Source organism: Drosophila teissieri, unplaced genomic scaffold, assembly GCF_016746235.2.
Source record: "Drosophila teissieri strain GT53w unplaced genomic scaffold, Prin_Dtei_1.1 Segkk5_quiver_pilon_scaf, whole genome shotgun sequence".
NCBI lineage: Eukaryota > Metazoa > Arthropoda > Insecta > Diptera > Drosophilidae > Drosophila > Drosophila teissieri.
The window spans coordinates 1-15,147 of NW_025225019.1; the positions used below are offsets into that span (position 1 = coordinate 1).

The 15,147-nt window shown below is 40.2% G+C and overlaps 1 pseudogene; it reads left to right on the forward strand.

Annotated features, from left to right (window-relative positions):
- Positions 1-11,102: 11,102 nt before the first annotated feature.
- LOC122625732 lies at positions 11,103-12,799 on the forward strand (annotated as a pseudogene).
- The last annotated feature ends 2,348 nt before the right edge of the window (positions 12,800-15,147 follow it).

The following is a 15,147-nucleotide window of genomic DNA, read 5'->3' on the forward strand; positions in this document are numbered from 1 at the left end:
GCTTTGCTGTTGCTCGGCCGCTCCTCTGCGCCCAGATTTATGGGAAGTTATAAGACTCCTCACACTAGCTTTAATAGTTTTTGAGATTTCGACGTTCACACGGACGGACAGACGGACATGGTCAGTTTGACTCTGCTATTGATCCTGATCAATAATATATATACTTTATATGGTAGGAAACGCTTTCTTGTGCGTGTTACATACTTTTTAATAAAACTTTGATGTCCTTTTACTCTACGAGTAACGGTATAATTGTAACAGTATGTCTTATGGTGCCTATATTGCGATACAAACTTATATTACTTCTTTATTCCACTTTAGTTCCATTATTTAGTCCCGAATAGTCCCAACTTGATTAGTTGGTAAAACTTTTCTGTGCCAAATAAAATAACTGAAAATTACGTTTCCCAAGCCTTGCATGACCCTACAGAGCATTTCGTTCTGACTATAATAGAATTTATCCTATTATCTTAAATTTTAAATCCTTGCCGCTCCTAATGCGATACTGTTTTTTTTCCGCTTCCTTAGATCAAGGCGTTCATAAGGGTAGACGAACATGGCCAGATCGACTCGGCTATTGATCCCGACACATTATTTAAGATAATTTATTATTTTTGATAAATTATTTTAGGTAACTGTCGGAATCGGCTGTGATGTCATTAAGTTGCTGCTCCGAAGGGGAGAGGAGAGCGTTCTGGAATAAGTAGCGGTATCCTCTGTTGGTGATTAATGTTTCCGGTGAGCGGGAACTTAGAGGGAACCTAGTTGGATGGCAGATCAAACGCAGACAGGTAATGCCGTTACAGATCAAGGCATACAAAATCTGTTGACAGTTGTGCGAACAGTGTCAACTGCCACTCTGTGAATCTAATTCTTTCTAGGGCGCCGGCATCCGGCGTCCCCGCTACCACCTTTAGCATTGAGCTCAGAAAGTCTTAGTTCCTTGCAATTCTGTGGTTAACACTTAACGAATCCAGCTTGTTCCATCAGTTTGGGAAACTTCCTCATATAAGACTATGGGAACATTGCATATACGCCGAAAGGTTTGCCGAGTGTGTCCATTAAGCGAACTCCTCCAAAATCTGTAACTCTCTATATAAGATAGGGATATACTTCGATTGTGAATAGTCAGTGACGTGTTCTGACAACACAGACATTGGGAAAAGGAAGAGTCTGCACCTGTGCACATTTATACTTTAGTAGCTTTTTCTTGTCCGCTGAGGATTGGTCCATCCCAAATTAAATTCAACCTAAATTGAAACATCTTAACTTTGGCTACGGACTTAATATCTACTATATGAAAAATTGGCAAATTACTATCAAGCGGTAATAATAATACAAACAAGTTAAAATTAAGCGAATGAGTCATGAATGAGTTGTGCTTGTGGACCACCCTCCCTTCAATAAGGACCGTGGTCAGCAGGTCTGCTTGTACGGCTTTTTCCTCACACAAGGGATTGAGTTTTTTGGCGAGTTTTTGCTTTTCGCCCAGTTCGAAGACTCTGTTTTGCCGAAATGCATTCTCTCTGGTCCCGTGCGCGTCTTTTAATCTTTTCAGAAATCCATTGTAACGAATTGATTTTGTTGTTCGTCCCACCAAATTTATGTTAAAATGTGATCACCCAGTTACCAGTAACACCACTTTGCAGTTCTGGACCCTCGCCTCGTACTGCCGTGGCCACACGTGGTTGGTGGTGGGAAGAAAGGCTGTGGGCTAAAGAAAGCGTCACCGTTCCTAGACTAGGGTGAACAAGTGCTGGGCTCTCAAGGCGTACGCCTCGCTATCCGCAACCCCCTGTCCCTTGGTCTGTGCCACCAGACGCCTGTTCAGTTCCTACCGACGCTCCGCACAGTCGCCGGTAGGAACAGTATATAGTCGCGGGTTACGCAGCAGTCCCTGTAGCAAGACGCCCAGTTAAAGACGAACGGTCCACCCTACCTTTTCTCTCTAGCTGGTGCGGACGGACCTGGGTGGTCGGCTTAGCGGCTTCGTTCTGCTGTCTCGCCGTTCACGTCGTCCCGAGTGCACTATGGGATATTTGACCATTTTTTCTGGCCTAAATTAATAACTCCAGAACGGAAAGAGATATTTAGTTTGTGTTTTTTGTAAGGGGTTAGTCCATATCTTTAATGGTACGAAAAATTGTGGGCGTGGCACCGCCCCTTCTATGTTTTGTAATTTTTAACTCCAGAACGAAGAAAGATTTTTAGTTTTTTTTTTTGCATTAACTTGCGCTAGACCACAAATATACGTATCCCAAAAACTGTGGGCGTGGCACCGACCCTTATATTTATATTATTTATTTTCGTAAAGCCTTTCTATTATTTTGTATGCTTTTTCTTATCTTAGCATAAACAACTGATTTCGTGATAGTGTTTGCATTCTAAATTATTTTACAGAAGTTTACAACAATAATAATAATAAAAATAACAAACAATTCACCAACCGCGTTGTTTAACTCCCGTTTAGCATGAGATTACTCTGAATTTGGAAAAGTAGGGTTAAGTTTAAAATCTATAATTTCTCCAAGAATCGGTAAAAGTGGCTTTTTAAATTACAATAATCTGAACAAGAATTAAATAAGCTACAACATGAGGTACATTTCATTGATGCAATCTGCTGCAATCACTTTAAATCTCTATTCAAAGTTAGGCATTATAAAAAAAAATACTTTTGTAAAGAAACTTACATTTTTACTAAACTACTGGAACAACACGAGTTTTTTCTTCTATTGAATGTGACAAACACTTAATAGAAAGCCCACTGATTAAAATACTTTTTACAGAATGCTTTGGTTCCAAATATATTAGAACTTTTGTAACGAAAGAAAAACTTAACGTAACAGATTGTTGTATTTTGTACGCGCAACAGCTGTTTTTAACAGCTGATTTCTTTGTTGTGGCGCCATCTATTAAAATTTCTAGTATGCAGCACTAAAGATTGGTCGATTATGAATGCGTACACTTAAAATTATTTTATTATTCCGACTTTCAGGAAATGGGTTTTGGCCAGAAAAAGGGGTCAAATTTCCCATAGTGGAGTGGGGCGGACCGTGCCCGTTACTTGGGCTACGGATTGTCGTCGTATGCGGACTCACGGTAGCTAACGGCTGCGATCCCCAAGGCAAATGCTTGGTGAAACAACAACACGCCAACCACATCTGCTCTGACTATTGGCGCCGGTACCACGCCTGCTCGTTTGCACGGACACACCAGGCAATCGCCAGGTTCACGTACGTAGTCTCTGACACAGTCGACCGGGTCTTCACCACAATTCCTGCCGCCTCTTTGGGTCCTTCTTCGGTTTAGCCCCGCCTGTTGAATGCTTCCAGACTAACCGTGCTTCGTCGTATTGGAACTCAGCTACCTGTATCTCAATTCGGAGACTTTCCTTGTCCCGAACGTCTCGACGTAGCGATCTTGTTCAGCTCCCTTGCTGACTTCGTTGCTTTACGTTGTTGACTCGTATCCTCGATCTCTTGACTTGCAGCGTTCGGCCTGCTTATATAGGCCTCCTTTATCCAAAGTCCAGTCTCTGGAACCAAAGTCCACGGTTTTACCGTTGGCCCGGTCCAAAGTTGGTCTGGTCCAAAGTCCAGCTGATACCGTTATTCTCCTTACCCTGGCACGTCGACGCCAAGTGTTGTCTTGCCGTCCTGCTCGTGCCGTTTCCCTTTCGCTCTCCGTGTTCTCTCCTTCAAACAGCATGTTCTCCAAACTATCTTTCTACCGGTTCAGTCTCTCCAAACTCTCTTTCTACCGGTTCAGTTTTTCCAAACTCTCTTTCTACAACTCCTTGGCTTCGCACTGCCCTTACTACGCGTTGACTTGTTGCGTAACTGGTAACGGCAGGCCCTCCTCATGCAATCTTCATTTGCATATGTGCGGAGTTTTAACTCCTCACACCATTCTTGTGAGTCATCAGTGCATTCTTGCATCGCTTTGATTGGCCTCTTATTGATTTGTTATCCGGTAGCTAAGAATTGCAGAAGAAGAATTGCAGTAGTTTGCGAGATCTATAAATGATCTTACTTCAAATACTGTTTTTGGGTAATAACTTAATGGCCCTGACCTTTTCTGGGTCGGTGGAAGTGCTATGGCCAGTGACTATTTTTTAAAAAACTGGTCTTTTGTACCAAGACCCTCATGTTTGCATCGCTTATGGTTTTTAAAACCCAATCCACGTGCTTGACATTTTAATTTTCTGGAAAATGCTGGCAGCATTTCTCAAACCAAAGGAAAGCCTGAGTTCACATTTCCCTCCGATTTCGGAAAAGGAAGTTCTTACGCGTCCTTTTCGCTAAAACAGTGGTACCCGGACTTGAGGTCAAGCGTCGTAAAGAACTTGGCCTAACCCAACTTGCGCAGTTTAATAGTTATTTGGCACCGGGTATTTGTCCGGGATAGTTCTTTCGTTTGGTCTATAACCAAACGTTTGTTTTGATTGCCGGCCTCTCCAGTTTCTTTTTTGTCAACTACCCATATTGGGGAGTCCCGATCATGCTTTTGTGGAGGGCAGCTCTTTCGACATCGGTCCGAAATTCTTTTCGATGAGTCAATGGAGAAGTCCACTTGTTTTGTTTTTCGAAACCGGCAACTGAAGTTAGTTATGCCCTAAATCGGAAAGAAGTGAAATGAAAACGGATAAGAAACAATTGCAAATTGCTGTGATTGCAAATCACAAAAAATGCTGTACTCAATCTTTGCATTAGACAAGAAAATCAATATTATTGTCTGGTACTCGAGACTGGGTACCGCCTGACTGGAAGTCGATTCGCCTTAGCCAGTCGGCCACCATTTAGCGCCCATTATGCATTGATCATCTAACACCGCCACATCCCAAGAACAACAAGCGAAGCTTATATTCAAGCTCTCCAATTGGTTCACACATGAGCACGAATATATTTAAAGACTTACAATTTTGGGGCTCCGTTCATATTTAGTAAAATGAATCGAGAGGCGATAATTTATATTTAGGATTTTGTTATCTAAGGCAGACATGGGTGCAGTGCTCAAAACATGTAATCTAAGGGCACACTACATGAGTCAGTCACTTGAGATCGTTCCCGCCTCCTAAAATAGTCCCTTTGTGGGAGACCAATAGATAAGGTCCCGCCGCGTCAAGATAGGCAGATGTGCCGGGAGCGGTGGACCTCGATATAGGGGGGAACTAATCTACTTAGGCCTTCTGCGTAGGCCATTTACCTCTAAAAGATGCGATTCTCATGTCACTATTTAAACCGAAGATATTTCCCAAATAAAATTAGTTTCTTACAAAAACTCAACGAGTAAAGTCTCTTCATTTGGATTTTACAACCAATTAAAATTCAAAAAATCACAAGAAATTCAAACAGCCAAAACCTAACTTCTGCTCTTGGTACTGTCGAGTATGGACATTAGCGTCGAAACCTTTCGGTCAACTAGTCTTTGTTGAAATTAGAGGCTGTGCCAACAACATGGAAATACATACGCTTAAAAGAGTTGATGCGAGAACAAAAACGATGATACCAAAGTCAGTTGTTGGACCAATAGGTTGCTGGCCACAGTTCCTCTAAAATATTCAAGAGGAATACTTCATAGTAAATTGGATGGCAGTAAGTTTCGTTCAGGATGTCATTCACATCACCAGGAAAATCATAGTAATTTCAAGATGCTTTCAAGATTGTGGCAAAATGGTTTGGCTTTTAAATCTAAAAACTTCCCACCAACTACACAATATCTCCTCGTAAAGTCATATCTGCTGAGCGAATATTCATGATCGAAGTGAGAGGCCTAAAGATCAGCCATCAGATACAGTCGAGATGGCGTTCCAAAAGGTAGTGTTGTGGGTCCTATATTAAACACCCTTTACACCTCTGACCTGCCATATCGCAGAGAACCGAGTACCCTCCTGGCAACGTATGCTGATGAAAAATTCTTTATCGGAAGCTCGCCGTGTCGATTCGAAGCGACCCAACCCACAACTTATTGGACCTATATAGCGAGGGATCGAACATGTTGAACATATTCATCCATGGAAAGAGGTCCTAGCATTGTAAGTTTTCCCTGAAGCACAAAGTGTGGATCTACAGAGCGATAGTAGTCTATTCAATGACCTTTTATGTCATATGGGGTTAGAGAGCAGATCAATTGCCATTCATGTCGCTACAACGATTGGTTTTAGGCTCAAACCAACCCACTATGGGAAATTTGACCCCTTTTTCTGGCCAAAACCCATTTTCTGAAAGTCGAAATATTGAAATAATATTTAGTGTACGCATTCATAATCGACCAATCTTTAGTGCTGCATACTAGAAATTTTAATAGATGGCGCCACAACAAGGAAATCAGCTGTTGCGCGTACAAAAAAACTATCTGCTACGTTAAGTTTTTCTTTCGTTACAAAAGTTATAATATCTTTGGAACCAAAGCGTTAATTTCCATTCTGTAAAAAGTATTTTAACCAGTGGGCTTTCTTTTAAGAAAGAATAGAAAATAGAATAGAATAGAATCAATAGAAAAAAAAACAAGAGAGAACGCTATAGTCGAGTTCCCCGACTATCTGATACCCGTTACTCAGCTAGTGGAAGTGCGAAGGAGAGTCTTCAACACTGACAATTTTTGGCGGTTTGTGGGCGTTAGAGTGGGCGTTGCAAAAGGTTTTTTGGCAAATCGATAGAAATTTACAAGTCTAATACAAAAATGAAAAAAAATCAAAACATTTTTCAAAAGTGTGGGCGTGGCAGCATTGGGCAGTTTGTGGGCGTTAGAGTGGGCAAAAAGTTGTTTGGCAAATCGATAGAAATTTACAAGACTAATACAAAAATAAAAAATATTAAAACATTTTTCAAAAGTGTGGGCGTGGCAGTTTTATGCGGTTTGTGGGCGTTTGAGTGAGCGTAAATCAACAAACTTGCGCTGCGTCTATGTCTCTGGAGTCTGTATGTTTAATCTCAATTTTCTAGCTTTTGTAGTTCCTGAGATCTCGACGTTCATACGGACGGACAGACGGACGGACAGACGGACGGACAGACGGACGGACAGATGGACAGACGGACGGACAGACGGACATGGCCAGATCGACTCGGCTATTGATCCTGATCAAGAATATATATACTTTATATGGTCGGAAACGCTTCCTTCTGCCTGTTACATACTTTTCAACGAATCTAGTATACCCTTTTACTCTACGAGTAACGGGTATAACTAGTGCTGTACCGTAATTTAATAAAAATGTAAGTTGCCTACAAAAGCCTTTTTTTTGATAATAACCTAACTTTGAATAGAGATTTAAAGTGATTGCAGCAGATTGCATCAATGAAATGTACCTCATGTTGTAGCTTATTTAATTCTTGTTCAGATTATTGTAATTTAAAAAGCCACTTTTACCGATTCTTGGAGAAATTATAGATTTTAGACTTAACCCTACTTTTCCAAATTCAGAGTAATCTCATGCTAAACGGGAGTTAAACAAGGCGGTTGCTGAATTGTTTTGTTATTTTTATTAGTACTTTTGTTGTTAACTTCTGTAAAATAATTTAGTATGCAAACACTATCACGAAATCATTATTTTTTGCTAAGACTAGAAAAAACATTCAAAATTAGAGAAAGCCTTTACGAAAATAAATAATATAAATATAAGGGTCGGTGTCACGCCCACAGTTTTTGGGGTACGTATAGATATGGTCTAGCGCAAATTAATGAAAAAAAAAACTAAAAATCTTTCTTCGTTCTGGAGGTATAAATTACAAAACATATAAGGGGCGGTGCCACGCCCACAATTTTTGGTACCATTAAAGATATGGACTAGTGTAACTCCATGCAAAAACACAAAATAAATATCTTTCCCCGTTCTGGAGTTATTAATTTAGGCCAGAAAAAAATGGTCAAATTTCCCATAGTGTGCTTTATTGGCTAATCCGAGGACCAGGCAAAGACTGAAGAGGCATCAACTGGAGACCTTTGGACAAAAGTTCTTGACCTGTAGTTAAAATCCCATTGTTTATCAAAATTGTAATTTTATTTGCTGTCATGTTCCCATGTTTTCTTTGTTGCTATTTTTAGTTCTTATATTTTGAAAACATTTAATTGGTTGCTTAACGGTAAATAAAAATATATTATCTTAAAAAAACCCATAATGGGCTGTTGTAGGCGACACTGGCTTTTGAATTATTCTAAATTTTAAGCAAGTCCTGGATCGCGTTGTTGACGAATTTGCTGCCCCTGGGTATGGGTATACCTTGGCGAAAATAGACTATTCGCTAGACATTCTATTCGCAGCCACTGCGACAAGTTTTGTGGTAGGCTTCGGGGGAACGCAACGGCTTTTTATCATCCCCAGAAATGCCTTCTTTACTAAATGTGGTGCATCTGCTCACTCCACGTTAGTGAAATGCATTTATGAAATGAAATCTTCTCAACCTTCATTCCCCATTTGAGTTCGGCGAAAGCCAGGCAAAGTTCATCTGGTAAAATGCAAAAGGTCGCTTTAAATTAAAGATCGAGACGAAACCTTTTTTTTGTAACCGTGGGAATATTCTTTAGTTCTTTACGAGGTCGGATGAAACGCGCCGGTGTCTAAAAGAAAACTCTTTCACCAATGACGGGTAAAAGGGAGTTTCCCAAAAAAAAATTGAGGAAGTCAAAATTATATTCGCTGTTTTATAGGTCCGCTTTTTTTTTAGTATTGACCGGAAATGTACTAGATTTGCTAGAGTAGTGTTTGATTTTTTTTTATTATTACCTATTAAAATAATTTTTGTTATAAGTTTCTGTTTGTAATATTGACTTTGATCAGTGATTTTTTTTATCCTAATTTATTTCTTGCAGACCTAAAATGTGTTTGGCATTGATTCCCGCTTGCATATATTATTCGCAGTGTATGTGTTACCTTGTTTGTAAAACTTATATTTTTATACCCGTTACTCGTAGAGTAAAAGGGTATACTAGATTCGTTGAAAAGTATGTAACAGGCAAAAGGAAGCGTTTCCGACCATATAAAGTATATATATTCTTGATCAGGATCAATAGCCGAGTCGATCTGGCCATGTCCGTCTGTCCGTCTGTCCGTCTGTCTGTCCGTATGAACATCGAGATCTCAGGAACTACAAAAGGTAGAATGTTGAGCTTAAGCATACTGACTCCTGAGACATAGACGCAGCGCAAGTTTGTCGATTCATGTTGCCACGCCCACTCTAACGCCCACAAACCACCCAAAACTGCCACGCCCACACTTTTGAAAAATGTTTTGATATTTTTTCATTTTTGTATTAGTCTTATAAATTCTAACGACTTGCCAAAAAACTTTTTGCCACGCCCACTCTAACGCCCACAAACCGCCAAAGCTGCTACGCCCACACTTTTGAAAAATGTTTTGATATTTTTTCATTTTTGTATTAGTCTTATAAATTTCTATCGATTTGCCAAAAAACTTTTTGCCACGCCCACTCTAGCGCCCCCAACCGCCAAAAACTGTCAGTGCTGAAGACTCCTTCGCACTTTCACTAGCTGAGTAACGGGTATCAGATAGTCGGGGAACTCGACTATAGCGTTCTCTCTTGTTTTTATATCACGTCTGTTCGTTTCGGTCTTTCTCAAAAGAGTGATCGCACTTCCTCGATCGTGCACCATGACAATGTATCGGGTGCTCGATTCTAGTTCCAATGTTACATTATTTCAAGCTTATACTATAGTACATATTTACACTATTAACATTCGGCCGACTTGACTTCAGATCGACCACGATCTTTGTGAACATAGGGCAATATGGAATAAGGGGCTATATGGAGTGTATGAAACGGAATAAAAGATTTAGGAATACTATGCAAGGTTCTATTATGAATAGATTCGGCACCGAATGAAAAATTCACGGAAGTCAATTTCTAATAATATGCTCAACTATAGATCTCATATCTGGAAACCAATAGGTCCTAAACGCACTTATTTGTTGGCAAGAGTCCTAGTTTTTTATGAGATATTCTAATTAGCTGTTCTTTCATACAAGCAGGTGCATAAAAGCAATAAGAATCGTTCACGTTCTTTCAAAATACGAGTCTATTCCTTAACTTAAAGTTACGCACATTTCCCCTCTCTAGTTTCTAGTTTGTAGAATCAGGTCTAAGTCATCAGGTGTTGCTTCTATAACTTCAACTAACGGTATTGATTTTAGAAAAGCGTCTTCACGAACCTCCAATTTATCATCACCTTTTTACTACCGTTCATGTAGTTCCTGGCAGCTTCTCACAATTTATTCCACCATTCTCTTCCTCTTCTTCTTCACATGGGCAAATCCTAGGATTATAGGTCTTCTACTAAGAGTTTGCACTAACGAATTGCAATATTTTAAACGGTCTATGCCAAGGTATTCTCTAAATCGGCGCAACGCATTCATTATTGCGATTGTTTCCAGCTCAAAAACTATGGTTTTACTGGAATTAAACGAAATAGGATTGTTTTGCAATAGTATAGCTCCAAGTCCATGGGCGCCTGCATCCGTATGGAGCTCGGTTACTCGACCACCTGTCTAAAACTGGTGGATTAGCGAAAGCGCTCTTCAAATAGTAAATGCACTTGCTCATTGCAAAAGGACCTCCTTCTTCAAAAACTCTATCATCGGTTAATTGTACGCGAAGTGTCCCATATTGAAAGTCGAGGTCTCCCATAACAGTGTCCTTAGATTTCTTTAAACTAAAACAATGTTTTTTGGAATTAATGGACCTACGAATTAAGCTTACCAGGCTGCCGGTATCAAATAAACTTACAATAGAAATATATTTACCTTTCCATCTCGTAATCCTTAGATTACGCCAAGTTCTCTGATCCAGATTCCTCCTCATCCTGCAGCACTGCCGGACTTGTTAACGCCCTTCGCTCTGCGCATTGCTGGTACTTATGGTTCCCGGTAAAGCACTTGAAACAGGCCCCATCCGGCCTTTTGGGTTGTTTGCTCTCTCTAGCCATGTGTCCCACTCGCCTACAATTGTAGCAACGAATATTTTCGGGAATGGCCACAGGGACATAGGGCTTCATCAATTTAGTTTGCTCCGCTGACTTCGAAATGTGGGCCGTCATCTTGATCATGAATTTGTCCTAGGTCTTAATTTTGTCTCGCAGCTCCTTTTACGATGAATTGGATTATATCTTCTGGTGCCAACTCCACTAGTTTTTTCCTGGCTTCCAGTTGCTTGAACACATCGAATGCAGTAATCTCGAGGCCAAAAACAGCTATAACGATTGAGTTATTGCCTCCAAATCACTCATATCATTCAATCATTCTCTTATTCAAAATTTTCCCGCGCTACAGGAGTTCGACTTCTACGCCCTTGTGCTCACAGCTCGGAACGTTCGTGTTGAATTGAGCCTTATTGCTGCGCAATCTTCGAATTACATATGGCAGAGTATTCCTCATTGCCAGTGGCTCGTGACCAGATCAATGAATTTCTGAGCTGTTGACCTCGTATTCTGATCAGTTCCGCATCAAACCAAAATGGCACTCGATCGCTGATCTACGGAATTTACGTTTTGATCGACTTTGACGCAGTATCTGAGTGTGATGCTGATTTGCTTTTAAACTTTGAGAGCAGCTGTCTGGATAATTTTCAAACGATTCCTAAACGAGACTGAGTTCTTAAAGGAATATGCCAAAAGCTACATGAGGTCCATGCCGTCCTAATGGTTAACAACCTACATGTTCGCTATGTGGCGGACATTTACAAAACACTCGCCGAATTGTGCTAGAAATGCCCACACTGCATGAAAATAGAACTCTTACGGGACCGAAACTTTGGCTACCATGCTGGTTCTATTAAAAGGAGATCTCAGGATTCGAATGACGAGATGATCTCAAAGATATCTGCATGGTAAAGCAGCTGCAGGACTTTTGCGTTTCCGAACTGAGGAAGGAAAAGCGAGCCAAGTTTTTTGTTTGCTCTATTCTCATATTGCACCTCAATCACTTACCATATTCAGTCCTTGACTCTGCTGCATATGACAAGATCCTTAAAGTAATAACCTCACCACCATGTGAATCACAGCCTGAATTGTTTTCTATTACTTATGTGGCCGACATGCACCATATGTTCCGCCTACTCAAGAAGTCGTAGGAATTCGGCATTTCCACCAATCGAATTTGGAAGTTACTAATGCAGTACAAAATGTCTTCAATAAAATATTGGACTCCGAGATTGAAGAGCTTATTAGTATTTAATAGAGTATCGGATTGAAAGCTATCTCCATTGTATGTCGGTAATACAGTATCATATTTACAAAGATTCCAACGTGAACAAGATAGTTCAATTGCCTTAACTGCCCATCTTCGACTGATTGATAAGAATTCCAGTACTTGGACTCCTGGCTGCTGTCATTTATTATCTTAAAGATTCGCTTAATCTCTTGATCAAAAACATGCGCACTAGGAGATGGGAGCTTACCAATTCAAGTCAACGGGCTCGCCTTCTGCCATTGAAGTATATCTTAAATATGGTGGTCGATTTGCGTCTGGATTTTTTTAATTTTAACCATTGCTAGTTTGCTGCACGTTTGAAGGTGGAGACAATTGGATCGCAAAAGAATTCGGAAATCGAGATTTATCACTCAGATCAGTACATATAAATATCAGGCCGAAAATGAGTACTTGAAGGCTACGAAGAATGAGTATTTCGAGGGCAGGCTAAAACCTGTGCCTGCAAAAATTCCATTGAATTTTTGGCAACATAAAACTTTTATACAACAGATCAAACTAATTAAGAAATCCATATTATATGCTTATAGACAAAAGCTTTGCATACAAAAGCTCTATACATATAGTATATTGAATGAATAGGCTCACTACCCATTTATTTCCACACAGTTATGAAAAATAGTTACCTTTTATTATTATTTACCTGAATTAGAAATGTTATTTATGAATTAAAAATGTTATTTTTTAAAATACCATACAGATGCTGTCTTCTTGAGCTGATTAAGTTTGGCCCAAGCATATTCTAAATCAGCTACTCGCTGATACAGCTTCTCAACATGCTGCAAATGTATTACTGCCTCGACATTCGCCATCACTCGATCACGACGCTGCAAGCTCCCCTCCGCCATGTCAGAACCTTCCTGAATTTCATCATATGCCGCCACTCAGTCGCCATTCTGCAGCACACTATCGCCGTCTCTTTCTTACGCATTTACAATTTCGCCACTAAAACCAGCCTCGCCGCCCGCTCTCGAAGGTTTTGCTACTTCGGAAAAGGTTTTATCCAGGTTCAACTCCTCCAGGTATAGAGTCTTCATTTCCAAATTTCACGGCTTGACTGCGCAATGTTCTGATTCTCCAGTTTGGTTGATTTCTGATTGTCCATTATAGTTTTCGCCTGCAGTTGATAAATGGTGGCCTCTACTTGGAAAAACTCGTTCTCGTTATCTTTCATCACAAAGGTGTTCTCTTTTATACTGGCATTTACTCCTTACCTGATACGTAAAATTTATATTTTCTTATATCACGTCTGTTCGTTTCGGGCTTTCTCGATCGATAGTTACAATGTTACCTTATCTCTAGCTTATATTATATTTACACTATTTACATGTTATTTATTTCCCTTCTTTTTTCCCGCGCTGCTGTCTTCTTTTGCTGCCCGTATTTGTCCAACAACTTACCAATACATATTTGCGTGGGTGGTTGTACCACTAGTTGAGGGCCAATAATTTTAGTTATTTGGTGCATAGTAGTTTATTTACTAGAACATCCGGAATCAATTGTCCGTAAAAAAACTGTTACTGTGATGTAACTGTGATATCATCAAGTTGCTGCTCCGAAGGTGACAGGAGGTATGCTGTGTTCGCCGACTGCGCACCCTATTATGGGTCAGCACGTCGGTTTTATGTTTCGCACACTGAACCAACTGTTATAGTACTATATATAGTACTATATAAAAAACTGGGCTTCATAATGAGTTTTCGGACACTATTTACAGAAAAATCAACCATCAAAGATTGGTATGCTAAGTTTAGACGTGGTGAAATGAGCACCGAGACGGTGAGAGCAATGGACGTCCAAAAGAAGTTGTTATTGACGAAACTGATATTAAATTAAATAGCTGATACTCTAAAGGTATCAACTGATGGTGTATTTCATATGATTCTTTAATTTTTAGGTATGTGCAAAGTGGGTGCCGCCCGTGCTCACTTTTGACCAAAAACAACGACGAGTTGATGATTCGGTTCAGTGTTTGAAGATGTTCAAGCGTAATAAACCCGACTCATTCGTCGATGTGTGACAATGAAAGAAACATGACTGCATCATTTCACTCCATTTCACTTCGACAGTCACCTGAGATAAAAGAACGTTTGAAGGACGAATGGTCGCATTTAAAAAAAAAAAAGTGCTGTGTCACCACGACATTGCACCGTGTCACAAGTCAGTAAAAACGATGGCAACATTTCATGAATTGATTGATTGATTTCGCATACACCTTATTTTCCCGATCTGGCATCCAGCGACTATTTCCTGTTCTTAAATCTCAAAAGAATGCCCGCTAGGAAGACAGTGGTATCGAAATATTGGAGGGTCGCTATACAAAGTGTATTACCCTTTAAGCGAACTATGTTGAATAAAAAAAAACAATTTTGCCAAAAAAATATTTTTTACTAAGGTAGGCCGGGAACTTTTCAATTGACCTATTACCTTATACGGACAGAGTTTAGCATACCAATTTACTTTACGAGTAAATGATCGGTTTAATATTAAATAATTCCTTCTCATGTTATTTATAAATTTGTAAATCTTCAAAATATTTTCAAAAGAAAGGACTCGTGAACAACGCGAAGCAACGTAAGCTACAGCCGTGAAAATCATCAAGAAGCAAGATCGCTTTGTCGAGGCGTTCGAGACGATTGCTTCGTTTACCGAATTAAGATAGCTGAGGTCCATTAAGACAACGCACGGCTAGGTTGAGACGCCTTGCTACACCATTAATCGAGACCAGACTCGGTGTTGGCCCGGCGATTCCGATTGTGCTTGAACAGGCGGGCCAATCCTAGCTAGGACCCGTGTGCGTGTCGGGATTGTGGTGAAGACCCGGTTGACGATTTCGAAGATTGTGAAACGTAAGCCAGATTGCCTAGTGAAATGGCCTGGTGAAACAACAACACGTTAACCCCACGTCTGCTCTGACTGGTAGCGCAGGT